Raw genomic sequence first — 27,787 nt, forward strand, 5'->3', positions numbered from 1 at the left:
GAAAAAACCCCAAAACAGCCTAAGAGCCCAAACTTGTGAGTTATAAAATATTTGTATTAAGTTCACACTGAGGCAACTATAATCCTGTGACATGGAATGATATATTTAAGTACATTCTGAGTGGCACAAGGGGTCAGCCTCAAAATGATGTGTTTCAGCGGTAATACATGTACCAGAAGTCTTGCAATCTACAAAGGAAAATGATAACAATCCACTAATGCATACAGAGAAATAAATAACAATACAAATGGAATGGACATTAAAATAATAAATGGGTAAGTCATTTTAACCATTTAAAAAGATTGACCATAAAAATAATAAAGTTATGAATAAAATCATAATAATATACACCATTTCTGCATACATAAAAATAATAATCATTCATTTGTAAAATATATCTTGCCTCTCATGCGAGTCCAAGATGAAATAGAAATATAATAACACCTCTATAAAAATAATGAGGGATACTCATTTTACACTATATCTCAACATATTAAACACAGCTAAGCAGAGAGCTTGCAATTATGAATGAAATTCAATCTCATACAAATATTATTGTTAAAATTTAGTATACAGCAGCATTGATTAAATAAGAACAAATGCAATAAAGCCTATAAATGTTGATATATTGTGTCAAATTAAAAATAGGTATAAAAGAGATATTACCGGTATGTATAAAAAATATATCTACCCAATTAATGGTGTCATATGAATGCTATAGTGAGATTCTGCCAATGAAAAACATCAACTCCAACAAGGATCTACAAGAGGGAGAAGATAGAATGAAATGTTACTTATAGAAAAACATGAGACAACAATAAACTACATCTCAAACATTCAACAGGAGGAGACTCAAGTCATAGGCCCCGATATCCAAAAACTTGCCTTGCAAGTAAAACTGGTTGTAGCCAGTCTTGCTTGCAAGGCAGCTCAACCTCTGATGCTCAAATGTTCCTGGGAGGCTTCTACCAATCGCAGTAGAAACCACTGAGAATCCTATGGAAATGCATTACAAGACCTTATTAGTTTTAAAATAAGCACTCCTTGTAATGCTCAGAAGGGAACACTCACTTCTTACTGGGCAAAATTTTCTGGCAGGCATGGAGCTGCTGGTAGCTATTTGTGCATGTGTTGCATGAGTGTATGTTCAGGCAAAGCTGGGAGTAGTCCAATACTGAGTTCATCCTGCTCCCCCCACAAAAATAGGGCCACAGACAGGCCTCCAAGGATCAGAACAGGCATTTAAACTCACAACTTCCTCGAACCCCTATGAGTCTCAAACAAACAAAATTGCAAACATACCCCATGCACCCCCCCCAACCCCAAACCACAGACACATCGGAGCCCACCCCACAGAAAAGGCCCACAAACCCCTTCAGGCCAATAAGATCACACTAAAAGAAGCTCAGTGGCCGCAGGGAACTGGAAGGTCCCCACATCATCTAAACCAGAAGAAAAATCCAAACAGGGAGGAGCCCAGGGCACTGAAATAGTCCATAACAGTGAAGAAACCAAGAGAACAATTGGACTCCCTCAGGCCACCCCTTTCGGCAGGTTGTCTGCTACAAAATGCTGGGCAGCCTCCATCGAGGTGAAATGATGTGCCTTCCCCTGATGTATCAACCGCAGATGTGTGGGATATCGTAGGGAAAAGGGGATGGGCCGCTGGATAAGCGTGGTACAGAGGGGAGAAAATCTGCACCGAGTCAGTGATACCTCAGCAGAATAGTCTTAAAAACACAATATCGGGTGATTATCATACTGTAGCTTCTTCCTCTGTCACAACGCATAAAGGATCTCCATTTGTGACAAATCACCACCCGAGGTCTTCCCGTATTCTCTCACTTCTGCCCAATCAGTGTACCCGTTCAATAGTAATGGGACCCAGGTTCTCTGGCAAGGGAAGGGAGTCTCGCAGTCAGCGCTCCAGAAAATCACCGAGGTACCTCTCCTCCATCAATTCAGGAAGGCCCACAAATCTGAGGTTATTCCTATGGGACCTGTTTTCCAGATCGTTCACCTTCACCTTGAGGTCCGCCAGGGCCATCTAGTGAGCTGCCTGCTCCTGGGAAAGCCGTTGTACCGAGTCTTCCGCATTACTGACACGCTGCTGCGTGTCCTTGACCTCGGAAGACAGGCTAGCAAAATGTTGATCTAGGGTGTCTAATTTATCTAGGATCCACTGGAGCTTATCTCCCAGGGTGCCCTCCAGTGCCGCCTGCACCTCTGCGGTCACCTTGGCAACCCATGCTGAACTTGGAGAGACTGGCGACACCGGCACCACACGCTCCGGCATCTTTAGTTCCACCGGCCGGAGCTTCTCGCACTCTTTTCGGACCCCCTTCGCTACCATGAGCCGCTGAAAATCGCTGCCAGGCTCACAGAGTCAAACAACAGGGGCCCGCAGAAAGTCAGACAGAATTAGGGGCAAAAATGCAGAGGAATTGCAATTTCACGGTAGGCGTTGTCAGAGAAGCAAGTTCCTACTGCTCCATGCTTCCGCCAGAAGTCTCAGGCACTTTAAAGTACTGTCAAGCTCTATTAATTACTGCAATGTCATACCAAATTTAAACATCACCATCCCATGCTGTATGAGGTCTTGTCCTGTCATATCCAATTAAGTATTGCCATGTTTTTTTGACTACTATCATGCTCCCCTATGTTTTACCCTATCATGTCATGACCTAAAATGTACTGTCAACTCAAACTCTACATTACTATACCCTGTTCTACTTTATTTTTTAAACCCTGTAATGCTTTATTATATAGGTAAACTTGTAACCGATTCTGAGATCTTCTGGGAGGATGGGATATAAATCCAAAAAGAAAATAAAATAGTGGGCTCACTTTTTTACCTGGGGCAAAGAAGGGCTAAGTGACTTAACCAGGATCACAAGGAGCTGCAGCAGGAATTAAACCTAGTTCCCAGGATCTCTGTCCACTGCACTAACCATTAGGCTACTCCTCTACTCACAATTAAGACTGTTCATAGTTAATCCCAAATGATTTAATAGCTTTATGAAAAAGCTAAGTAGGAGTCAAGTTGTCCTATACTAAAAGGCAAAAGATTCCAAACTTTAGTACCTTGGAAGGCAAATGTGTGTTGTAACTGAGGCTGGGGGAGGGAGGGAGGGGGCAGAAAGATCGGTAAGAATGAACTGGAGGTTCCTGAAATTTTGGGGGGATGTTATTAGAACCTCTATTCTAGTGCATAAAAAATTATTCACCTCTAGTTGTGAGTTGTGTAGAAGGAATCAACATTTTTTTCTCTCTCGGCTCTGCCTCCTGCCTCACTGGGCTGTGTTGTAGTTCCTGGTTTTTCCTTCTACACACGAGTTGGACGGTGCCTTTCTGAAATGTTCTGCTGTTTTATTATTTTCTAGTTTTTATTCAAAGTTTGAGGCTTCATGGAACTCCAAAGGTCCCTAGCATTACAGGGGCAGCTCTGCCTGGGAGAAGAAAGACTCTCGTGGCTGAAGTATGTAGCTGGGATGGCAACCCTTTTACAGGAAACCTACCTAGGCAGCCTGCTTTAACACTCTTGGAGACTTGGGGGATCATTCCCATGATATCAAGGTCGCTCCTGGATGGATTCTGGAGCTGGAGCATAGGCCGTGTGGCCCCATGTCGGTCCTGAGGGCTCTATCGGGTGCCGGCTGCATATTCCCTCCTCCCCTTTGATGTTTGTGGAGCTGTGGGGGCTTGAGATCTCAGTTGAATTTCTGGTCTGACTGGCAGTCCGAAGACAAGCATTTGGATTGTTTTTACCCACTTGTCTGAAGTAGAAGTCTTCTCCATTTCCCAGCTGCTGTTAGAACTGAAGCAGGCGCACTACTGAAAGAATTGCAACAGAACTGAGTACAGTCTATTACTGTCTATGGGAAACAATAGGGGAGGGGTCCTCAAATTTCAATTTTAAAGGTTTCTGGGACTAGTATTTAGGTGCCCTACCTCCAAAAACCCCTTTTCACATTTTTTCACGTGTTTAATATAGCTCTACCAGACCATTTTAAGAGACCTCTAACTGCCTCAAAACACCTCAATTTTGATTAAAATTGTTACAGAAGGACTCCTCAGGCTATTTTACTCAATTCCTGCCAGACTTCTGTTGGATGACCAACTGAGGAGCGTCCGTGTGTCACATAGCACAGGGCACATGAGGGGGGCATGAGAGCCAAGGGCTTAGCCCGCTCTGGTCTCTCTAGGCTGATAGAGTGACAGGTGGTTTGGATTTTGAGTCAAAAATCCCCTTTAGAGTCCTCATATAGCAGCTTGGCATCTTCAGTGAATTGCAAATGCGCAGCAGTTGCTGAACCTATGAGAACCATACCATACCATACCTTTTTCTTCTATACTTCATATTTCAGCTAGGATTCAAAATGGTTTACAAAAGATTAAGAACAGAACATGAACACTGAATGGATGATAGGAGGTAGGCTCCTGAGATTTTGTTATAGGTCCAAGGAAAAAAGATGGGTCTTAAGGTTCTTTCTGAAGATGTAATATTGGCATGATGAGGGTCCTTTAGGGAATCCTCTGGGTATCCTGTTCAGGGCTTTACCCCTGATTTTGTGAGTATAATGTTTGAAGCCTACCTGAATTATCAGGGTTGACCTGCACCAACTGGGATCTTGCTGGTGGTTGCGCAAGAGGGTTTATCGTCACAGAGTGTCATTCCTCCAATGAAAATTCAACCAGAGGTCCAGAATGAACAGGACTGAGATGCCGGGGGTGGTGGTAGTGGGGGGGGGGGGTGTGTGTGTCAGAATTTATGCCTTTACTACCTCAGAGTGAATCTTCAGTTTTAGAAGATTCAGGGTCTTATGCAGGGGCCACCAGCAGAGAGTCTGTGGCAGCCCTGGACCCAGGGACATGACTCCATGGTGTGTCACCTTTTTAAGTCAATGGTCTTGCTGGAGGTCATTACAGGATATTTGCAGGAGTTAAAGATTGAATCTCCACAGACGTCTGATGCTCAGATACTGTCATGAGCAGTTCTAAGGCTCAGACCACATTTTTTCCTTCACATCCTGACATTACAAAGATGTTGACGGAGCAATGAGGTCCCCAGAGGGTCACTTGTGGGATGCTAGAAATATGGCCAAATTGTGCCCAATGGGCTCCTGATTTTCAACAGAGGTTTGTTCTCCTAAAGTGAATTCATTGGTAACACTAGTTACCAGTGGCGTACCTAGCATATGTAAACTGTAGTGTCCTAAGGTAAAGTGTAAGGACAGCATTGGCTGCACACCAATTAAAAATGAAGGAAAAAGCCTCGGAACAGGCCCTCCCACCTCCACCGAAGTGGTTTGCAAAAGGTGGTCAAGCGATAACCTCACTGGCAAAAAACCTTCAAAATATATTGGAAACTTGAGCCTTAAGCTGTGCTTCACTCCTAAATAATTAACTGATAGAAGAAAATGTTCAACTTATCTTCTGCTGATCGGTAACACCAACGGTGGCCAGCGTTTCACAAATAAGTTGCCTCAGGGTGTATCCCGACCGATCAGACTTCTCTCAAACAAGGACCACCTTTTGCAAACCACTTCGGTGGAGGTGGGAGGGCCTGTTCTGAGGCTTTTTCCTTCATTTTTAATTGGTGTGCATGCAGCCTACGCTGTCCTTACACTTTACCTTAGGACACTACAGTTTATCTATATTGAAAGTGTTTATCATCTTATACATTTTGTTTTCATGATATCTGAGTCATTTGTGGCTATGTACCTAGCATATGTGACGCCCGGGGCCATCATTTTTTGACACACTCCATCTGTACGAAAAACATGATTTTTAGAAACAAGCTACATGTCACACATAAGTACCTAGGAAAAGGCAGCATCTTACATACTGCAGTGAGCAGTACAACATCAATATACCCATTGTAAAACTAAACAAGCCAGACTAGTACAGATTAATCCTGCAGTCAATCCTAACAAAAAACCATGTCTTTCGAACACACAGAACACAGAAAACACCTTCGCCTAGTATGGAATATGTAATCCAAACTAACCCCTCCCTCTTTTACAAAACTGTAGTGTGGATTTTAGCCACGGTGGTAACAGCTCTGACGCTCATAGAATTCTGAGCATTAGAGCTGCTACCACCTCGGCTGGCGCTAAAAAACGCTCCACAGTTTTGTAAAAGGGGGATAAAATAGAAATACATAGACAAAGGTTAAATTGAACCATTAAGAAGCTGGACTCTGCATACAGTGCACCACAGAAACAGTGACACATGTCTCCTAAAGCAATAAATAAATAGAAAATTTTTTTCTACCTTTGTCTTCTATGGTTTCTGCTTTCCTCATCTTCTTGTAACTCTCTTCCTTCCATCCACTGTCTGCCGTTTCTCTTCCCCTATATGGCATCTTCTCTCCTTTTATGCCCTTTCCAGAAACTGTATGCCTCCCCCTTCCATCTCTCCTTTCACCCCCATTGGTCTGGCATCTCTCTCCTCTCCTTCCCTCTCCCACACCTTTCCTCTGCAATCCCTTTCCCTTTTTCCCCTCATTTTCCTTTTCTGCATCTGTCTAGATTACGTTCTTACTACCCTCTCATCAATGTCTTTTTTACTGTCTACCTAAAGCTTGCCACCTCTTTCCCTCACCCCTCCAGTGTTTTCCTAACTCAATCCTTTTCTCCCCATCATGTGCCCTCCTTTTATTTATCCCCTCCTTCCATCATGTACCCTCTTTCTCTAAACCTTCCATCTAGTACCATCTCCTCTCTCTGCCCACTTCCATCCAGCGTCTGCTCCCCTCTTTCTCTCCTCCCATTTCCTTCCTGCATTTGCTCCCTTATCTCTCCCATCTGCACTTCCATCCAGCATAGGCTCCCCACTACCATCCAATGTCTGCCCTTTCTCTCGCCATCCACCCCTCTTCAATCAGCATCTGCCCCCTTTCTTTCCCTCCATTATCCTTCCCCCTTATGTCTCTCCCCTTTCTCTGTACATCAATTCTATCAGCACCACCCTTCCATACCACCCTGCCCCCTTTCTTTCCCTCCACCACTCTTCCATTCCTGCAATCCTGCTCCTTTCTCTCCCTTCATGCAGCAAGGTCCCACGATGACTGTAGCTGCCGGTTGCCAATCCACCCAACTCCGACGTACTTGCTCTGGAGCGGACTCGGCAGCCACATGCTGGAAGGTCCTGTGATGACTCGTCTGCTGGCTCTGCTCCGGAAGAAGTAAGTTATGTCGGAGGGGGTGGACCCGGCAGATGCAGGGAGTTGTGGCAAAGTCTCGCAATGACTGCGTCTGCTGGGTCCACCCCCTCCGACATAACTTACTTCTTCCGGAGCAGAGCTGGCAGACGAGTCATCGCGGGACCTTCCTGCACCTCAGCGCGGCTGCTGACTCTGCTGCAGAGAAAGTAAGTCAGAGGTAACATGACCACTTATTTTTTTCATCAAAAGGGGACATCTATTAATTGACTGTGTATCCTTTCTTTCATTTCTTTCTTTCTGCACTCAGGCCCAACAATTGTCCCTTTCTATTCCCTCCCTCCTTCCTTCCCATGTTCTTAGTGCCCCCAGTGCCTCCTTCCCGGGTCCTTAGTGCCCCCAGTGCCTCCGTCCTGTGTCCTTAGTGCCCCCAGTGCCTCCTTCTCATGTCCTTAGTGCCTCCGTCCTGTGACCATAGTGCCCCCGTCTTGTATCCATAGTGCCCCTAGTGCCTCCTTCCCATGTCCATGGTGCCCCCAGTGCCTCCGTCCCGTGTCCATGGTGTCTCCAGTGCCTCTGTCCCGTGTCCATAGTGCCCCCAGTGCCTCCGTCCCGTGTCCATAGTGCCCCCAGTGCCCCCGTCCTGTGTCCATAGTGCCCCCAGTGCCTCCGTCCCGTGTCCATGGTGACCCCAGTGCCTCCGTCCCGTGTCCATGGTGCCCCCAGTGCCTCCGTCCCGTGTCCATAATGCCCCCAGTGCCTCCTTATGTCCCCCCACTAACCTTCCAGATTTTGTCCACCCCCAAAGACAGCCTGCCCTCCTACCCATCTCCCTCCCTCCCTGCTGCTCTAAAGCCAGCCAGCTTGCCTGCCTACATCCTTCCCTCCCTGCCGTGGAAAAAAAAAAGCACCTCTCTCCTTCCTTTCTCCCGGCCCACGCCTGCAATCTTACCTCCCCCTGCCGACAAGAAGTCTTTCCGACGTCAATTCTGACATCGGAGAGGACGTTCCGGGCCAGCCAATCACTGCCTGGCTGGCCCGGAACTTCCTCTCCGATGTCAGAATTGATGTTGGAAAGACTGCTTGTCGGCGGGGGGAGGTAAGATTGCAGCGGCGCGGCCGGGGGAAAAGAAGGGCAGGAGGACCTGGACCTGGCCGGCTGTGCACCCCTCCAAGCCGTGCACCCGGGGCGCACTGCCCCCCGCCCCCCCCCCCGCCACTGCTAGTTACAAAATTCACTTCTCTGCCTAGTGAAGGTGGAGTGATTTTGCAGGATGCGCAAGACTACAGGATGGATGTAGTCTTCAAAAGCTAATTTGAAGTCTTGGCTTTGAGACTGAATGTGGCAGTAGCGGCTTCTTTTGTTGCATGTACCTGCCATACTATATTGCATCTTGCTCCAGCGGTGGAGAATGACGCATATCTATAATTGCTAATTTAAGGGGTGAATTATGTTGCAGATACTCTATACCAGGAGTGCCCACACTTTTGGGGCTTGTGAGCTACTTTTAAAATGACCAAGTCAAAATGATCTACCAACAATAAAATTTAAAAAAAAACCAAAGCACACTCTACACAGAGAAAATGTTAATTATTTATATTCCGGGGTTTTTTCAAAGAGGTCAAGGCAGATGCTGAGGAAAGTAAGATCCTATTTTCGCCAACAACATTTCGCCGTCCTTGTCCAATCCATTATCCTCTCCAAATTAGACTACTGCAATGCCATCTACTTAAGCCTATAAGACTCCAGCTAATCCAGAATACTGCAGCCAAGTTGATCTTTGCAAAACACAAGTCTGACCATGTCTCCCCACTCCTATCCAAACTTCACTGACTCCCAGTGATTTCCAGAATCCATTTCAAATGCTCCTGCCTGGCTTTTAAGATCATTCATGGCATCCTTCCTCCCTTAATCCCACTATCTTATAACTCCTCGAGTCCTGAATCTACCAGACCCACCCAAAGGTATAAATTATCCTTCCCCTCTCTACACGGTATTCGCTATGCAGGCAAACTGGGAAAATAACTTCTCTTCAGAATCACAGGTCTTTGGAACGACCTTACTATCCCGCTGCGGAACTTAGGCTCCCTCCAATTATTCCGCAAGCAACTGAAAACCTGGCTTTTCACTAAAATGTAATTCTATCCCACCCTTACTCTTCTCTTCTATATATAAGTTCATGTAAACCTTTTTTTTTTTCCTTCTCTTTCTATATTTTAAGTTCTTGTAAACCGTGCCGAGCTCCACAACATCCGTGGAGATGATGTGGTATATAAACTTAAGGTTTAGTTTAGTTTAGTTTAGATGACTCTATGCACTGCCACCTCAGTAACAACCATATAAAAATAGACAAATATACCCCCTCCCTTTTTACTAAACCACGACAGCAGTTTTTAGCGCAGGGAGCTGCGCTGAATGCCCCATGCTGCTCTCAACGCTCATAGGCTCCCTGTGCTAAAAAACGCTATTGTGATTTAGTAAAAGGGGGGCCATAGTGCAAAATATAGACAGCAAATATAAATTCTCAAAACGGACACATTTTGATCACTAAATTGAAAATAAAATCATTTTTCCTACCTTTGTTATCTGGTGATTTCATGAGTCTCTGGTTGCACTTTCTTCTTCTGACTGTGCATCAAATATTTCTTCCCTGCTTTCAGCCTGTATGCATCCTCGCCTCCAGACCTCATTCCCTCCCCAACTTTTTCTTCCTCTCTCCCTGCCCTTTCTTTCTCCCTGCCGCCCTCTCTTTTTTTCTCTCTTCATGCCCCCTCTCTTTCATTCTGTTTCCCTTCTTTCCTTCTGTCTCCCTGCCTGCCCCCTTTCTTTCTTTCTTCCTGCCCTCCCCCAAGCCACTGCCACTACCACCGCCATCGGGGAACATGCCCTCAAGCCACCGCCGCCCCAAGCTCTCACTGCAGAAGCGTTAGGCCGACCAGCATTCCTCTCCCCGACATCAATTCTGCCATCAGAGAGGAAGTTCCAGGCCAGTCAGGCAGCAATTGGCTGGCCCGGAACTTACTCTCCGACGGCAGAATTGACTTCGGGGAGAGGAAGGCTGATCGGCCCGGTAGATTGTGAAGACAACGCAAGTCTATCATGGAGCCCAGGATGGGCTCCGTAATTGACTCACTTTGCCTTTGCGATCTACCAGTTGATCACGATCGACGTATTGGGCACCTCTGCTCTATATGATGTTTGCAGGGTCATGAACAAGGTTTCTTCTCAGTGGCATAGCTAGGAAGACTGGCACCTAGGATGGTGGCACACAGCATTGCCATGCACCCCTTTCTCTTAACCGCCATTTGAGTGCTGCCCCTGCATACCTCTTCAAATGTTCACCAGCATGAACAGCATCTTCTACCTGCGGTTCGTACTGGCCTTGGCTCCCTTCTGACGTCATGTCCTGGTCCAGTGACAGGAAGTGATCAGAAGGGTGCAGAGGCCGGTACAAGCAGCATGTGGAAGATGCTGCGAAGAGGGGGGTGAAGAGGAAGAGACTCCCATCACCCCTACAAATATGGTACCTGGGGCAGTCCTCCACTTCCACCCCCTTATTATGCCACTGTTTCTGCTTATTCTGTCTCCACCTGTAGAATGCTCTAGATCAGGCATTGGACAGGAGATTTGGTTTCCAAAGCCACTTTGAGCAGGCTACCTTTTAGGGGCCAAATGCTATTTGAAAAGAACTGGATGATCTCATGACCAGTGTGACAGATAGTCGACTTAAGTCTTTTCCAGTCAGTAGACATGTGCCCATGGGGGGGGTCAAGTCATGATAATTTTCATGGCTTGCGATGGTTTCATTCATCTTCAGTAGGGTCCTCTGCACAGAGATTGTTTCCAAGACTCTTGGCAGAGGTCTGGAGGCTCCAGGAGAGCTCAATCCTCTAGTTTGCGCCCACAGCAGCCTCTAAGAAATCCCAATGATGCCAAAACAGTAACTGAACCCCGACTGCTAGGGGGAAAGTTGTCGGCTTTCTGGAAGGCCTGGGAAAGGATTTGATCAGGCCATAAGAACATAAGAATTGCCATACTGGGACAGACCGAAAGTCAATCAAGCTCAGTATCCTATTTCCAACAGTGGCCAGCCCAGGTCACAAGTACCTGGCAGGGTCTCATGGAGTAAAATGGGACTTGGGTTGGGCACTGATGGAAACAGGATACTGGGCTTGCTGGATCTTCGATCTGTCCCAGTATGGCAATTCTTATGTTATGTTCCTATCTTTGGAATAAGCAGTGGATTTGTCCAAGCCATCTTAATAATGGCTTATGGACTTCTCTTTTAGGAAATCATTCAAACCTTTTTTTAAAGCCTGTTAAGCTAACTGATTTCACTACACTGTCCAGCAACAAATTCCAGTGAGTGAAGAAATATTTTCTTCAGTTTGTTTAAAATCTACTACTTAGTAGTTTCATCGCATGCCCCCTAATCCTAGTGTTTTTGGAAAGAGTAAACGAGTGATTCACATCTACATGTTCTACTCCATTCAATAATTTATAGACCTCCATCATATCTCCCCTAAAGAGCCCTTGCCACTTTAGCCTTTCCTTTTAGGGAAATCAAACCATCCCTTTTATCATTCGTGTCGCTCTAACCTGTACCTTTTCTGATTCTGCTATACATATATTTTTTAGATGTGGTGACCAGAACTGCACACAGTATTCGAGGTGTGGCCACACCATACAGCGATATAAAGATTTAATAACATTTTCATCTTTGTTTTCCATTCCTTTCCTGATAATTCCTAACATTCTATTTGCTTGCATAGCCATCGCCGTACACTGAGCTGAGGGCTTCAATGTATCCTCAATGATGACACCTAGATCCTTTTCCTGGATGGTGATGCCTAACATTGAATCCTGTGCCATGTAGCTATAGTTAAAGTTCCTCTTTCCCATATGCATCATTTTTCACATTAAATGTAATCTGCCATTTTGATGCCCAGTATTCCAGTTTCACAAGGTTCTCTTGCAATTGCTTTCATGTGTACTGTCTACCACTGGCAGAGAAGCATGGTGTTATCTGTTGTGTTGGGACAGTTACACCCTGTAGTTAGTCTGTAAAATCCATCCTCTGGAAAGTTGTTGACAATGACATCTACTGGCTTTGTATATTATTTCACTTGCTCTTATTTAATTACTTTTTCCAAACCAATGCAATATTTAGATACAACTCCATTCAAGTTGGCCCTCTCTGTTCCCACCCATGTCAGACACAACACAGATACAAAGACATGTGCATACATACCTAGGCAGAGGGGCTGGAAAGAACTCCATGAGCCCTGATATGCTGTTTTCTCCACTAAGTCTCACTGCACTACTTTTACATTTTTTGCTTCATTAAACTCTGTTATTGATTGGAACAACAAATCTATGTTTGCAGAGTACTGAGTGACTGAAATTGATCCTGCTGGGACTAAGCATCACTTAGCCTGTGTTATTCATGTTATTGATTTGCAAATGAGTTATGCATTAATTTATTAGCATTCATATTAGCACATAACCCAGATGTTCTTATTGCTAAAACTTGCCATACCTGTCTAAATTTTGCATGTTATCCTTCTACACATTAATAGGCAATGAACTTATTTAGCATAGCTTTGATTTTCATTACTTCATTAGCATAAATGTTTATGTTAAAATTCTCACAAGGGAGATCATGTGATGCAGTGTGCTAGCAAGGACCCGTACTTGGCTTGTTCTTGCAGCAAACCTTCTCCCCTCCCCCTTGAGAAGATATAATTAGCATTAAAAGCTTCCACTAGCATAAAACAGTGTTGGAACAATTTCTGGGGTAAACTGCAGTACTACATGGTTAAGGCTAAGAACAAGAAGACCTTTAAAATTGAGGAAGAAAGAGGACAAGGTTGGCAGACTAACATGGCACAGCTGGTGCAGGGTGTGTTCAGACAGTCAAAGATTTGATTGTGGAGTTGGCACCAGCAGTTGCCTCAGTTTTGGAGTCAAAATTTGAGACAATTCACCAGAAGATTGAGCAGGTGAGCAGAGACTACACCAAAGAAGCCCAATCAACTTCAAGATTCAAAACCCCCTGACCATACCATCTGCAAAGTAAATATCCACCGCTGCTCCTTGTAATTTAAAAGTCTCTCCGAATTGATTGGTTGGGGTTTGAAAAGGGAATTTAACGGCTAAATGTCTGTAGAATCAGGTGCCATCTTTATTCTGAGAACACAAATTGATTGCACAGAGAACCAAGGTTAGTGAATGTTTCTTAGGTCAGATTTGAATTGTAGTGGGATTTTATAATTTTGATAGTTACAGTATGTGTTGCATTTATCATTTAGGACCTAGCCCTGATGCAGCATTGGAATAATGCAAAACATGGCCATTGTTGGCACTGGGACTGAATGAAGTGATCCTGTGTTATTTGGAGAGTTTGAAAGCTAAGTGCTATTATCTTCAATGTTACGATGTTAAAATATTTCTAAACTTTAACATAAAGAATGATGATGAGATCAGCGAGTCATAGAGTGAAATGCTTCATGTTAAACGAGTCACTGCCAAGGTCTTAAGTGTGGAGCCAGAGATATTTGACATGTGGCATAGCACTGGGTGTTTTCAGGCTTATGATATTTAGGGGGAAATTTTGTATAGGACGCCAGATTCTGCACCTGCCAAAGAAGCGGCTGAGAATCCCATGCCGGTGTCCAATACAGAATCGCATCTGTCCTAAGGGACAGACACCTAACCCTGTCTAAACACCCTAATTCTCTACCCCAGTGTTTCTCAACCTGCGGTACGCGTACCTCAGGGGGTACGTGGGCTGCCTGTTGGGGGTACGGGGGCTAGTCACCTCTTGGGATCTCTCTCTTCCTGCCCCCCCTGCCCCCCTTGAAGCTGAGTCCTCCCTATCCTACCCCAGAAGCCAACCCTGCCACCCACATGCTCCATTCCCACCCCGTGCCGCAGCAAAAGGGACGGGCCAAGCGCGTGCGACTGTACGTGGCCAGCCCACAAGCCTTCCCTCAAAGTCAATTCTGACATCGGAGAGAAGGTTCCAGGCCAGCCAATCGCTGTCTGGCTGGCCTGGAACCTTCTCTCTGACATCAGAATTGACATCGTGGGAAGGCTTGTGGGCTGGTCCATCTCTGTTGCTGTGGCAGTGTGGGATGGGAATGGAGCATGTCGGGTGGCATGGTCAGCTTCGGGGGTGGGGCAGGGAGGAATCGATGGCGGCTTCAGTGGGGAGGGGCAGGCAGGGAGAGAGGAAGACAAAGTTGGGGGGAATGGAGTGTGGCAGGTGGCGGGGTTAGCTTCGGGGGTGGGGCAGGAAGGCAGGGAGAGAGGAAGACAAAGTTGGACTCATGGAGGGACAGAGAGAGATGTTGGCTGGGTAATGGAATGAGATCTGGAGGAGAGGAAGCATGCAGGAGGCAGACAAAAAGAAAGAAAAATTGGATGCACAATCAGAAGGAAGTGTAATCGGAGACTGATGAAATCACCAGACAACAAAAGGTAGGAAAAATGATTTTATTTTAAATTTAGTGATCAAAATGTGTCAGTTTTGATAATTTATATCTGCTGTCTATATTTTGCACTATATTTGTATATTTTTCTATAGTTGTTACTGAGGTACCATTGCATATTTTAAAATCATCTGCCTAGACCTCTTTGAACCCTGCTGCGGACAGTGTTGGGGTAGGAGCAGGAAGGAGTGGGCATCCCTCCTGCCGGCCTACTTGTGGTGGGGTTCAGGGGTTCACTGCAGCGATCAGCTTAGTGGCTGTGTCTATTTGAAATATAGGCCAGCATTTTAATGGCCTACATTTCAGACATCTGTTGCAGCTTTAGGGAGACACCTAGGGCTGTTTAAACTCGACATGGCCACTTCCAGATGAAACCACACCCACACCCAGCCTTGAATGAGCTTAGGTGTTGTCTGCTTGCCTTGGGTAGGATTTTTCTAAAAATGTGCATCCCAACTGTTTAGACAGCATTAGGATGCCTACTGCTGTCTAAAATCAGGATGCCATTTATAGAATTGCCCCTTAGAGTCTAGGCAGAATTTTGACAATTATGTGGCACACATACATTGCCGTTATTCTAATCATTTAAATATGTAAATAGTGCATACATGCAAGTACCCACTTTATAGAATTGTACTCTAGGAAGGTACTTGCATATTTTATATGCATATACATTGCAACTCCATTGTATCCTACCAAAACTATACCTCTGGAAAGCCTACAGACCATTGTGTCAGTGTGTTTTCCACACATATATTCAGCTGCAGTTTTATAACAACCATTTTCTGTGGAAAAAAACATGCTTGGCATACAGAAAACACTTTAAAAGATTACCACCTTAGTGCCAGGCAGTATTTCTGGACTTCGTACAAATCCAATTAAAACCAGACTGTCCAGTTAAAAATTGGGCAGATGGCAACCCTAATGACAAGAAGGGGGAGAGACAGGTAGTGGGGTGCATACGTATGAGTGGAAGAGGAGAGGGGAAGCGTGTGTCAGGAAAAGGAGAAAGCAGGCAGAGGAGAACAAAAATGTATGGCAAATACCATAAGATAGTATAAAGAAAGTCAAAAATGTAAAGGAAAATTCTGTAAAAAGAGTTTTCCTACATAGAAAGTGATTCCTTGTTTTGTACTGGCCCATGTTGTCCCCAGTGAAAACTCCAGAGATGTCATGGGAAGCAGTTAAGTGGGAGATTTTGCCATACGCACCCCTCCCCCAACCACCATCACCATTTTGGTCTATGCCCCTCCCCACTTACCCCCTCTCAAACACAAGTCTTCATCAGCACTGCAACCCTATCTCTGGGCAGCTTCAGATCTGGCAGCCATGGTTCCTGCCTGTTAATTTCACAGCAGAACATGCTGGCCCTGAGGTTTGAAGCTGTTGATGGTTATAAGCAGGTCTGCAAATCCACTGCCTCCCTCCTCCCTACGCAAATTAAGTTACCATTATGGCAGTATATCAATTAAATTTTTAATTGTACAGTCATGATTAACATTTTTAATCACACAATTAACTGCATAAAGCGCCCCCTGTACTGTACAATATATAGATAGCAGATATAAATTCTCAAAATTGACATATTTCAATTATACTTCCTGGGAGGGGAGGGGCCTTAGGCACCAGGAAGGGGAAGGCCCGCCATTTTGAAGAGGAGGGTCTGCCAGCAGGAGGGAGTGGGCATCCCTCTTGTTGAGTCTTTTAAAATAATGGGGGTATGGATTGGGGGGTGGTTGTGTGGTCAAATGGGAGGGGGCTATATGTGTATGTGGGGGGGAGGGGGGAAACAGCCTTTGATACCATTGATCATTATATTTTGATTGAAAAGTTGAGATCAGTTGGTCTAAGTGGCATAGTCCTTCAGTGGTTTATGTCTTTCTTAAGAGCACAGAAAGTTTGTTGTATCATTCAATGAGTTTGATTGTAGTACAGGAGTTCCACAAAGCTTTTAAACATTATTCTTTTACCTCATTGTCATCTTCTCAATTGTTTGAATTTGCAGTTTTGTTTGTATGCACACTAGAGAATGACACGGGGAAAAAATCTGTCCCCATCACCGGCCCACCATCCTCTGCACCGCCCCGTCACCGCCATTCCATTCACCGCCCCGTCACCGTCACTGCCATCCCTTTCACCGCCCCGTCACCGCCACTGCCATCCCATTCACCGCCCCGTCACCGTCCCCGCAGCATCCATATAAGCCTTAGTACTCTAATATTTAGCGTATTCCATTCTTATAAATCAAAGTTCCTGCTGCTGAACTAGAGAAAGAGATGTTCAGCTGGCAGGGCTTTGTTTATAAATTTTTATTAACACAACTAATATACCACCATAATGTTTCCGACAGAGGACAAGTATGCAATAAATGCATTTTGCTGTTTCAATGCCAGTGCTCAGCAGAACAACAGACAGCAATATGGACATTCACTTTATGTAGTACTTTTTTAATATATAAAAATAGGCAAAATTAGTTGCTGTTTTATCATTATATTTTCTTGCCATTATAGTATTCTTCATTGATCATTTTTCTTTTTAAATTCAAAACAAATTCAACCTATCTTGTGTCCCAGCATGAATTCATGTTTCACTCAATTGGCTGTTTCAAGGGAATTAACCCTCCAACTTCCATTTGCAAAAATACCCAATGTTGTTCCTTCTATGAGCAATATTTAAATTATGAGGAACAACATTGGGTATTTTTGCTGAATTGTGTGACACCATTTGGGCTGAACATGAAGATTGAAAATGCCTGGTTAGCCCTGGACAGATGATTTGAACAGCCAGGAGCCTGTCCTGGCCATTTAAATCATTTTGAATATCTAGTCCAATGATAACAGAATTAGGGTGATTATAGAAACATAGAACTTTGTTGATCACTAAAAACAGTGGAGACTAAGGGTCTATCAAGCTCAGCATCCTGTCTTTGACACTGGCCAGTCTTGGTCTTTGGAACTGCCCATTGTGTCAGAAGCAATAGGGATTAAGTGACTTGCCCAGGGTCACAAGGAGTGTAGTGTAGCTCTAACCACTGGATTTAGAAGTTGGCTTCTTTTGGGATCTTTAACTCATCATCGCTAGGACTCGAATCTGAGTCCGTGGCACCTAACATAGAATGGAATTAGTATGGCAAAGTAATGAAGAATGGTCCAGCAGCCCCCACCCTCCCTCCACCTCACCTTATATTTGTTCCGAGTTTGCCGGCTTCCTTTTTCCCTAGCCGCACGCGTTCAAAAAGCCGTGCATTTAGCCAGCTCCCTCCCTCCACCTCACCTTAAATTTTGAGTTTTCCGGCTTCCTTTTTTCCGAGCCGCACGTGTTCAAAAATCCGTGCACGCGCGGCTGCGCGAGTCAATCAAACTTCTCCTCTCCTGCAACTTCCTGTTTCCGGTTGCGTCAGAGGAGAAGATTGATTGACTCGCGCAGCCGCGCGTGCACGGATTTTTGAACACGTGCGGCTCGGAAAAAAGGAAGCCGGAAAACTCGAAATTTAAGGTGAGGTGGAGGGAGGGAGCTGGCTAAATGCTACGGGCGGGCGGGCGGTGGCTGCGGGGACCGCGCGATCCTTGATACCTCACTGCGGAGACAAGACCATTCACCGCCCCGCGGGCGGTGAATGGCCTTGTCCCCGTCGCCGCACCGACTGCTAGTTTTCTTCCCCGTTTTCGGCGGGTGACCCGCGGCTAAAATGCGGTGGCCGCGGGTAAACCGCCACCGTGTCATTCTCTAATGCACACGACATACAGTTTCTAATTCAGATAGATCTGATACTTTGGATAGATTGTCTACCACTTTGTATTTCACTAAACAATGGATGGAGTCATAGGTTAAGGCTTAATGTAGGCAAAACTAAGGGCTCCTTTTACAAAGCCGCACTAGGGCCTTAATGCGCAGAATAGCGCGCGCTAAATTGCTGCGTGTGCTAGCCGCTACCGCCTCCTTTTGAGCAGGCGGTAGATTTTTGGCTAGCGCGCACTAATCCGGTGTGTGCAGTAAAACCGCTAGCGTGGCTTTGTAAAAGGAGCCCTAAAATTTTCTAGTTATTTCTCCAATGACATTCAAGAGCAATATGCTATGGGCCTGATTCTATAAATGGCGCCGGTTGGTGTAGTTGTCAATCAACCACACAGCACCATTTATAGAATCACTAGTCTTTAAGCCCATTACATTAACGGGTGCTAGAATAGATGTGTGTGTCTTTCTTTCTCTCTCTCTCCCCTTGGCCGCTTTTTGTCTCTCTCTTTCCTTGGCTGTCAACCATCACCCCTTCCCTGCTCCCCCTGTCCAGCAGCACTTCTTCCCTGCTCCCCAGTCACTCTTCCCTGCTCCCCCTGTCCAGCAGCACTTCTTCCCTGCTCCCCTGATCCTCTTCCCTGCTCCCCTGTTCCTCTTCCCTGCTCTCCCTGTCCAGCAGCACTCCTTCCTTTCTCCCCGTGACCCTCTTCCCTGCTCTCCCTGCCCAGCAGCACTCCTTACTTTCTCCCCCTGACCCTCTTCCCTGCTCCCCCTGTCCAGCAGCACTCCTTACCTGCTCCCCCTGTCCAGCATGCGACTCCTCTTCTTTAAAACAGCCTACCGGCTGTAACGAACCTCACAGGCCGCTCTGAGGCACGGTTGACATGGTCACTGTATGGTTGGGTTTTTTTTACTGTCTCTCTGTCTTTTTAATTGGCTACTGTATGTGTGCCTTTTTTTTTTCCATCTATCTCCTTGGCTGTTTGGTTGTTTGTATTTTTTGTTCTCTGTCTCCTTGCCCGCTGTGTCTCTTTTTTTTGCTGTCTATCTCCTTAACTTTTGTCTGTCTGTCTATCTCCTTGGTCGCTGTTTGTTTGTTTGTTTTTTTGCTGATTGTCTACTTGGTCGCTGTCAGTCTGTCTGTCTCATTGGCTGCTGTATGTCTGTATGTCTTTTTGCCAGTCTAACTCCTTGGCCACTGTATGTCTGTATGTCTTTTTTTCCTGAATTTATCCTTGGGCATTGTATTTTTTATTTTTTTCCGTTTGTCTCCTTGGCTGTTTGTATTTTTGTTTTTTTGCTGTCTCCTTGCCCACTGTCTCTCTGTCTGTCTACTTGGACGCTGTATGTAAGTATGTCTGTATTTTTTTGTTATTGTCTGTCTCCTTGGCTGCTATATGTCTGTTTGTCATTTTTTTCCTGTGTCTCTCTCACTCCTTAGTGTTTTGTTATTTTTTCAATCTGTCTCTTTAGCCCCCTGTCCTTCTGTGAGTGTCTGTGTGTCTCTCTCCTTGTCCACTGTTATTTGTTTGTTTTTTTCAATCTCTCTTTAGCTCCTGATCCCCTCTGTTTCCATGGCAACCCTGCTCGCGGGTCTGAGTGTAGGGCCGTTTTGTAGGGCCGGGTCTGGCGGCGCAGTGTAGGGCAGAAGCGGGAGGCGAGGCCTCAGCGTTTTGTAGGGCCGGGTCTGGCGGCGCCGTGTAGGGCAGAAGCGGGGCCTCAGCACCAGCCAGGCGGCTCGCACCGCTGGCCCCCAGGAGCTCGAGGCCGGCGGCGGGGGAGACAGGGACATGCCTGGCGTGCCATGGTGCATGAGGAACAGAGATCGGTGGCTGGCTGCGATCGGCCTGGTGACGTATACGCGCGCCACAGACCTACAGGGCACGGAACACGCAAATAGAAGTGCGCATGCGCGGCTAGCTCTTTATTATATAGGATGCCTAGTGGCGCCTAAGTGGACTTAGGCATTACTAGGCATCCTAAAGGTAGGTAACATAGTAACATAGTAGATGACGGCAGATAAAGACCCGAATGGTCCATCCAGTCTGCCCAACCTGATTCAATTTAAATTTTTTTTTTTTTTTCATTTTTTTCTTCTTAGCTATTTCTGGGCAAGAATCCAAAGCTTTACCCGGTACTGTGCTTGGGTTCCAACTACCAAAATCTCTGTTAAGACTTACTCCAGCCCATCTACACCCTCCCAGCCATTGAAGCCCTCCCCTGCCCATCCTCCACCAAACGGCCATACACAGACACAGACCTGCAAGTCTGCCCAGTAACTGGCCTAGTTCAATATTTAATATTATTTTCTGATTCTAAATCTTCTGTGTTCATCCCACGCTTCTTTGAACTCAGTCACAGTTTTACTCTCACCACCTCTCTCGGGAGCGCATTCCAGGCATCCACTACCCTCTCCGTAAAGTAGAATTTCCTAACATTGCCCCTGAATCTACCACCCCTCAACCTCAAATTATGTCCTCTGGTTTTACCATTTTCCTTTCTCTGGAAGAGATTTTGTTCTACGTTAATACCCTTCAAGTATTTGAACGTCTGAATCATATCTCCCCTGTCTCTCCTTTCCTCTAGGGTATACATATTCAGGGCTTCCAGTCTCTCCTCATACGTCTTCTGGCGCAAGCCTCCTATCATTTTCGTCGCCCTCCTCTGGACCTAAGACAACAACGTCTATTCCCCACCCCTAACCATGTCTACTTTTACGGTAGACATTGTTATGCATCACAGGACGCCTCAACTTAGGCATTCCTAGGCACTGCACAATATTCCATGCAAAAAAACTTAAACAATTTAAATAATTATTTTAATTTGTTTTAATGGCGTGGTCGATTATTATGTCATTTAACCCATTAAAAAACAATCAATTTAGGCATGAATTTTAGTTAGGTGAGATTAGGTGATTAAGGAGCCTCACAGTGCCTAAACTAGGCACCATTTATAGAATTTTCCCCCTAGTGAATCACGGTATTTTGCTCAATTCAACTTTGACTATGAAGTGGCAGGTGAAAAAGTTTGAGGTTGTTTTTCACAAATTGAGAAGAATTAGAAAAATTTGACGCACATCTTCTTGCGGGACACATTGAGGGATACGAGTGACTAATGTATTTGCCAGGGTATGCCTGGCTGAGCCTCCGCATCTGCGGATCACCAGACTGGATGGACCCCAGGTCTGATACGGTGCAGGCATTTCTTATGTTCTTATTCCAATTTTCGTATGTGATACAGAGCATAACACCTGCCTTGACTACTGTAACGGTCTTTTAGTGGACTTGTCAAAGAATTAATTTAGAGCCGTTCAGATAACTCAGAATACAGTAGCAAGAATTCTTATGGGTTATTCAAGTTATTCTCTTATTTCTCCAATGAATCATCTTCACTGGTTGCCTATTGACCAAAGAATTAAATATAAGACTTTTGTTATTGGTCTTCAAATATTGAGTGGAACTGTGTCGCTCTCTTAATTGCGGCAACTTTGTATATTTACTAACCAGCTTGGATGTTGAGATCTGCAGGTAAAGTTTATCTGGAGAGCCCATCTATCTGTTGTATAAGAAACGAGGAATAGAGAAAATCTATTTTTAAGGTAATTGGACCTATGTTTGTTGTAAGCCACTACTACGCCACTTCTACTTCTTTCTATAGTGCTATTAGACATGCACAGTGCTGTACACAAAAAACCCAGAAAAGACGGTCCCTGCTTGACAGAGCTTACAAGTTGTTCAAGATAAACATACATAACATAATAAATGACAGCAGATAAATATCTGAATGGTCCATTCAGTATGTCCAATAGGTATATACATTATAAATTCATGATTAAATTCTTTCCTTTGATATTTCTGGGCCATAGACAGTAGAAGTCTACCTGATACTGTCCTTAGACTCCAACCACTAGAGTTGCCATTGAAACTTATGCCAGACCATCTATTTTTCAGTTCAAAAAGTTTTATTAGTTTTATAATGAAAACAGCAGATAATACAGAATAAACAGTTGCACAGCAGAAGGCATACAAAGAAATACCACATCGAGAGAAATACTGCACACAAGTTACTAGGTGTAATTATCAGAATGAACAGTTCGTGAAGTAGGATATAGACAAATCCCACAACAATATAGGGGGATATAAACAAAATGAGATTAATGATACCAAAGGGCCAATCAAATATTACAATGGACCTATGTTGTAGAATAATTTACCTAGAGAAAACAAAAAAAACTGTGGAGTGACGATATTCCTAAATGGACTTTATTTGAAAGAGTACCAAAAAAACTCTGTGGAGTGACGATGTTCCTAAATGGATTTTATTTGAGACTGGCTCTGAATTAAATTTCAAAAAAAGGTTTGAAGACACTATTGTTTGAGCAAGCCATATGGGGTGGTATAATACAAATGTATATTGAACCACCTATAGAGTGAAATCAGCGACGTCATGCTCCATCCCTGGCAGTGTTCAAATCCAAGCTAAAGGCTCACTTTTGTGAAACTGCTTTCAACTCTTAACTCCCACTCACTGCTGTCAAATACCTATACCCACTATAATATCCACAACCCTGACATGGCCTGTCTAAATTAGATTGCAAGCTCTTCTGAGCAGGGACTATTATATGTTAAAATGTACAGCACTGCATACACCTTTCAGCACTATAGAAATAATAAATAGTAGTAGTAAATCAGTGAAGCTTTCATATGTTTTTTAATGTATGGTATGGTCTTGAAACATTATGGGTTTTTTTGTTTTTTTATATTACCATACGTATGCTTATAACCCACCAAGAATTGGTATAGATTGTGTGGGTGAGTAAATGTAAATAAACAAATAAATAAGAATGGCTGGGGGACTCTGGGATTGGAGGACAGGTTATAAATGAGAACAGTGGGACTGGGGAATGTGCATGCTAGAGTTAATTTTTGAGGGTTCATGGATAATATGTTGGCAAGGCTCTGCAGGATGGATACAACAGGGGAATGACTAAATGCTCATGTGTTTGGAGGGAAGAAGAAGAGTTGGTTATACCAGAGATGCAAGAAGGGATGGTAGCTAAGGGAGGTAAAAAAGATGATTATGCCCAGGAATATGCAGGAGATTACACCAGGAAGAGAGAGCATGGAGGAAGAACAGAACACCAGAGGTAGATAATATTGTGTACAATTCTGGAGACTTTCAAAAAGATATAAACAGGATGAAGTTAGTCCAGAGAGCAGCTACTAAAATGGTAAGTAGCCTTCATCATAGGGACAGATTGAAATATCTCAATATCTATACTTTAGAAGAAAGGCAGGAGAGGGGAGATATAATAAAGATGTTTAAATACTTCCATGGCATAAATGAACAGGAAAGTACTCTCTTTCACTTGAAATGATGAATGAGAGGGAATAGAATGAAGATGAAAGGGAATAGACTCAGAAGTTACCTGAGGAAATACTTCACAGAAAGGGTGGTAAATTCACCTCATGGTGGAGGTGGTAGAGACAAAAACTGTATCTGAATTCAAGAAAGTTTGGGACAAGTGTATAGGTCTCTAAAGGAGAGGAAGAAATAGTAGATGGCATGGATGAGCAGATTGGATAGGCCATATGGTCTTTGCCTTCCTTAATTTTTATTTACTTGCATTTATATACCATTTTCCTGACTAAAAAGTAATTAAAAATAATTTACAGAACCATTGAAAAAAAAAAAAAACTATAAAAAGTAAGAGAGCAGGTAGCAGGCTTTTTTTTTTCTCCTCCAGAGGGTACGTGGTACTACTAAGTACCAATATTTTTTCTACTGTTTTCCAAATCTGACTCATGTTCACCATGTTCACCATGAAAAACACCAGGTTCTCATATAGAAAATGTCCTCACAAAAACAGTGTGTTCTGTCACTCTCACAGGCCCAGGAAGGCGCCTGCTGCAGCCAGCTCAGCCCTGGAAAATGTGGGCGACACGGGCTACAGAGGTTGAACTATTCAGACAATATCTCCTCGAAATTGCACATATAGGTTAGAGAACAATGTCACCCATGTGTGTAAGTTCATTGGCAAATTAGGCACTGACTAGTGCCAAGAACCAAGCATTGCTTATAATTGGAATTACTGATGCTAATTGGCAGTTACACGAGAAACTTAACATGCAAAAACTATAGCACATAACTAATGGGCTGTGAATGGGCAGTTCAGGGCACTAAGATTTTAAAATACTGTCAGTTATGTGCACAACTTGACCACATAGTCAAGGTCATTTACATGACGTAAGTACTTGCTCATAAATGTTGGCACATAAATGTCTACTAGTTTTCTATAGTGGCAATTATAATGGCAATCACACATATAGTATTAAAACTCAGCATGCAACATCCAAGTGCCTAAATTTCAGTGAGCATTATCCTTTAAGGGTTTATATCAAAATCTACTCGGGGTAACCAGAAAATAGTAGCCCATTGTTTAAGATAATGTCAATCATTCCAGCCATTAAAGTGTTTCATTTTGGAACATGTATCTATATCCGCTAGAAGAGGGGACAGAGCAAAACACATTTCAGCATGAACAGAAGTAGATATTTAGGCTGCAGAATGTAGAACTGAAAGGATTTAATGCTAACACTGAACGGAGGCTGAATCTAACCCAGATATTCAAACTTGGGCTATATCCAGGCATCGGCCTTGAATATCTGGGACAGTTGTAGACCTGGAATGTATGCAGGTGCCAGCCAATGTTCAGTGCCAGCACCCATATAGCAAACTGGGCAAAGTCAAGTCTGCCTTTTGTGCTCTCCAAATTGCTTGTTAGCTATATGTATGCAACTAAGATTGTACTTAATGTTTGATTAGAGACTGTTTTAATGACTTTTTAATAAACGTTCATCTACTTGTTTATATACTTGTGTACAGTTCCATCCCTACTTCTTCATTTTCTGTCATTTCTTCGTGGGGTTTCTTTCCTTGTTTTTTTGCTGCATACCAAATTCCACCAGAACGTAATATTCAATGTGTATTTTTCCAGTTCCTAATATTAGCAAGGCAAATTGAGGGCGCATTGATCTTAACATTATTGAATCAAGGGATAAGTCTATAGTACAACCTTGTATATAGTTCCAAACAAGCAAACCAAAAATCTTTAGTCATAGATCATATGAGTCGATGTATCCTCTGAACTTTGAACAGTGGCAGCAAGTATTGATAGAAGAAAGACCCACCTTCCATTTTTTTCATTGGGGTCCAAATTGCACATGCATTAAAAAGTACTGGTGGAGTCAGTTGGGCTATTTACTTTGGACCAGTTCCTGATCCAGTCTGTCACTTTGGGGCCCATATCGAGGGCACTCAGTTTAGTAGATGACTGTGTGGAACACTGTTAAAGGCTTTACTAAAATCTAAATCTAGCACTTTCCCTCTATCCAATTCTCTGGTCACCCAATCAAAGAAATTGATCAGATTTGTCTGACCTGCCTTAGTGAATCCATGTTGCCTTGGGTACTGTAATTCACTGGATTCTAAAAATGACACTATAACTTGAAAGCTGTTCCATACCATTCTACCCTCCCCTCATCTCAACAAAGTGTAGCCAAATATGATCATTTCAAAAGGTGGGGGGGGGGGGTGAGAAGAAGGGAGGGATCTGACAGAGTTGTTTTAAATCATGTTCTGCACAAATAACTATTTCAAGATTATTCTGTCCAAACAAACCCACTCCAACAAGCATCACATAGTGATACCCAAAAAGATGTTCCCTATCATTGTGGATAGGGAATATGATCTGGGAAAAAGGCTGGGTGGGGAAGGGGGTAAGCTATAACCTACCTGGAGCACCACAGCTCTGGAACTTCCTCTTGTTCCAATTATTTGGCCTCAGGGCCTGGAGAATTCTGCAGCAGTTCATTGATGCTATTCTGTCATCCCTCAAAAATATTTGAGAGAAAGAGGTCTTTGCATGTGCATGAGACACCCATATAATATGCGTCTTGTTATTTCTAGTATGTGTCCTAGAACTGTTTAAGCCTGTATATAAATTGTACACATATATACTAGCAAGTGCATGCACTTTAAAATGTTAAGGCACCCAAATGAACCCACTGCATGCTCACGAATGCACACGCTTATTCCCTTCCCTCTGCCCTGTCTCTTTGAAAGCATTAGGTCCCTCCTGAAGTTATCATGCATCGCCCACAGAGCAAGGTTTAGTAACAAGCAGTAGTAGTGTGGAATTGAAAAATTTCCACCATTCCACCTTAGAAATATACTTATTAATGTGGTACTAGTATTAGGCTAAGATTCTGGAATCTATTAAGATCACTAAGTATTTTAATTAGAATTGCATTAGAATAATTTATTGTTTTCTCCTCCTTGATGGATTAGAATTTCCTTTATTGTATTGTAATTCTATTTTTCATTCTCAAGATTTATGCTTGTAAAAATTGAAAATTTGAATAATAAAAAAAAGATCACTAAGTATGTATGAACCCTCTGCTGGATATGGATTACTTCACTGTCATAAACGTGTATAACTGTATATTGTACTGTTACTTGACAGAGAGCCCTTAAGGAAAGGAAAACATTGTAAGCCACTCCCGTCTTAAGTAGTGACCAATTTATAGTTCCAATAAATAACAAGTAATCAGATGGACAAGGGGTGAAGGAGTCTATCATGAATGATATAAAATATACGTATGAAGTCATTGGTAAACTAGCTTATGCACCTGTAATAATGAATCCTTTCTGTTCAAGATGCCACATTCCCTCTATGAGGCTGGCTTCTGACCAGAATTTATTACATACCTCTCTGCCTGTCTATATACTCATATATCGATATATTAATAAACATTTGTTAAACTGAGCACAGGCTAGTGTGTATTTATTTCCACAGTATTAGTAGTAGTAAATGAATAAGAAACATTGCCAACAATTCTTTCTCCGCCACCACCTCACCATCAAGAAGATTGGTTCATAATCATGAGGTTTCTGCAGTAGCTGCATAATCTTTTTTTTAATACTCAGACGCAATTATCTTATAACTAAGACTTATATAAATGAAACTTTTCCGAACCCTGCTTCTATAGGTAGGATAATGCCTTACATTTTGTTTTGGGCTCGGTTGTCACTTTAAGAGGCAGGTGGTTACAGATGGAGGCGTCAACAGTCAGGTAAGCCACGCCGAGAGTTCCGGGAAACGCCCACTTACGATTTCACCAATAAGAGTACAGCAACCCAACCGGCAAAAATGGCACCTTTTCCGCTCCCGGGCACCCACAGTGAGGTAATTCACCAATCCTCGAAGAGACTTGGCCATTCTTCATTAACAGATAGCCGGTGCGACCAATCGAACGAACTTAATGTCGGGGTCCCGACCAGTGACGTCCTAGTCCCTTTCTAACCAATCTGAACCGAGGTAAGCAAGCGGCG

General features: G+C 43.8%; 1 long non-coding RNA gene across 1 annotated transcript; it reads right to left on the reverse strand.

Annotated features, from left to right (window-relative positions):
• Window positions 1-91: 91 nt before the first annotated feature.
• LOC117357529 lies at window positions 92-27,781 on the reverse strand. The gene is made up of 3 exons (XR_004538820.1): window positions 27,462-27,781; window positions 692-761; window positions 92-188 (listed from the first exon to the last, which is right to left on the reverse strand). It is a non-coding gene; the product is annotated as an uncharacterized LOC117357529 (long non-coding RNA).
• Between the last annotated feature and the right edge of the window lie 6 nt (window positions 27,782-27,787).

Source organism: Geotrypetes seraphini, chromosome 3 (genome assembly GCF_902459505.1).
Source record: "Geotrypetes seraphini chromosome 3, aGeoSer1.1, whole genome shotgun sequence".
NCBI lineage: Eukaryota > Metazoa > Chordata > Amphibia > Gymnophiona > Dermophiidae > Geotrypetes > Geotrypetes seraphini.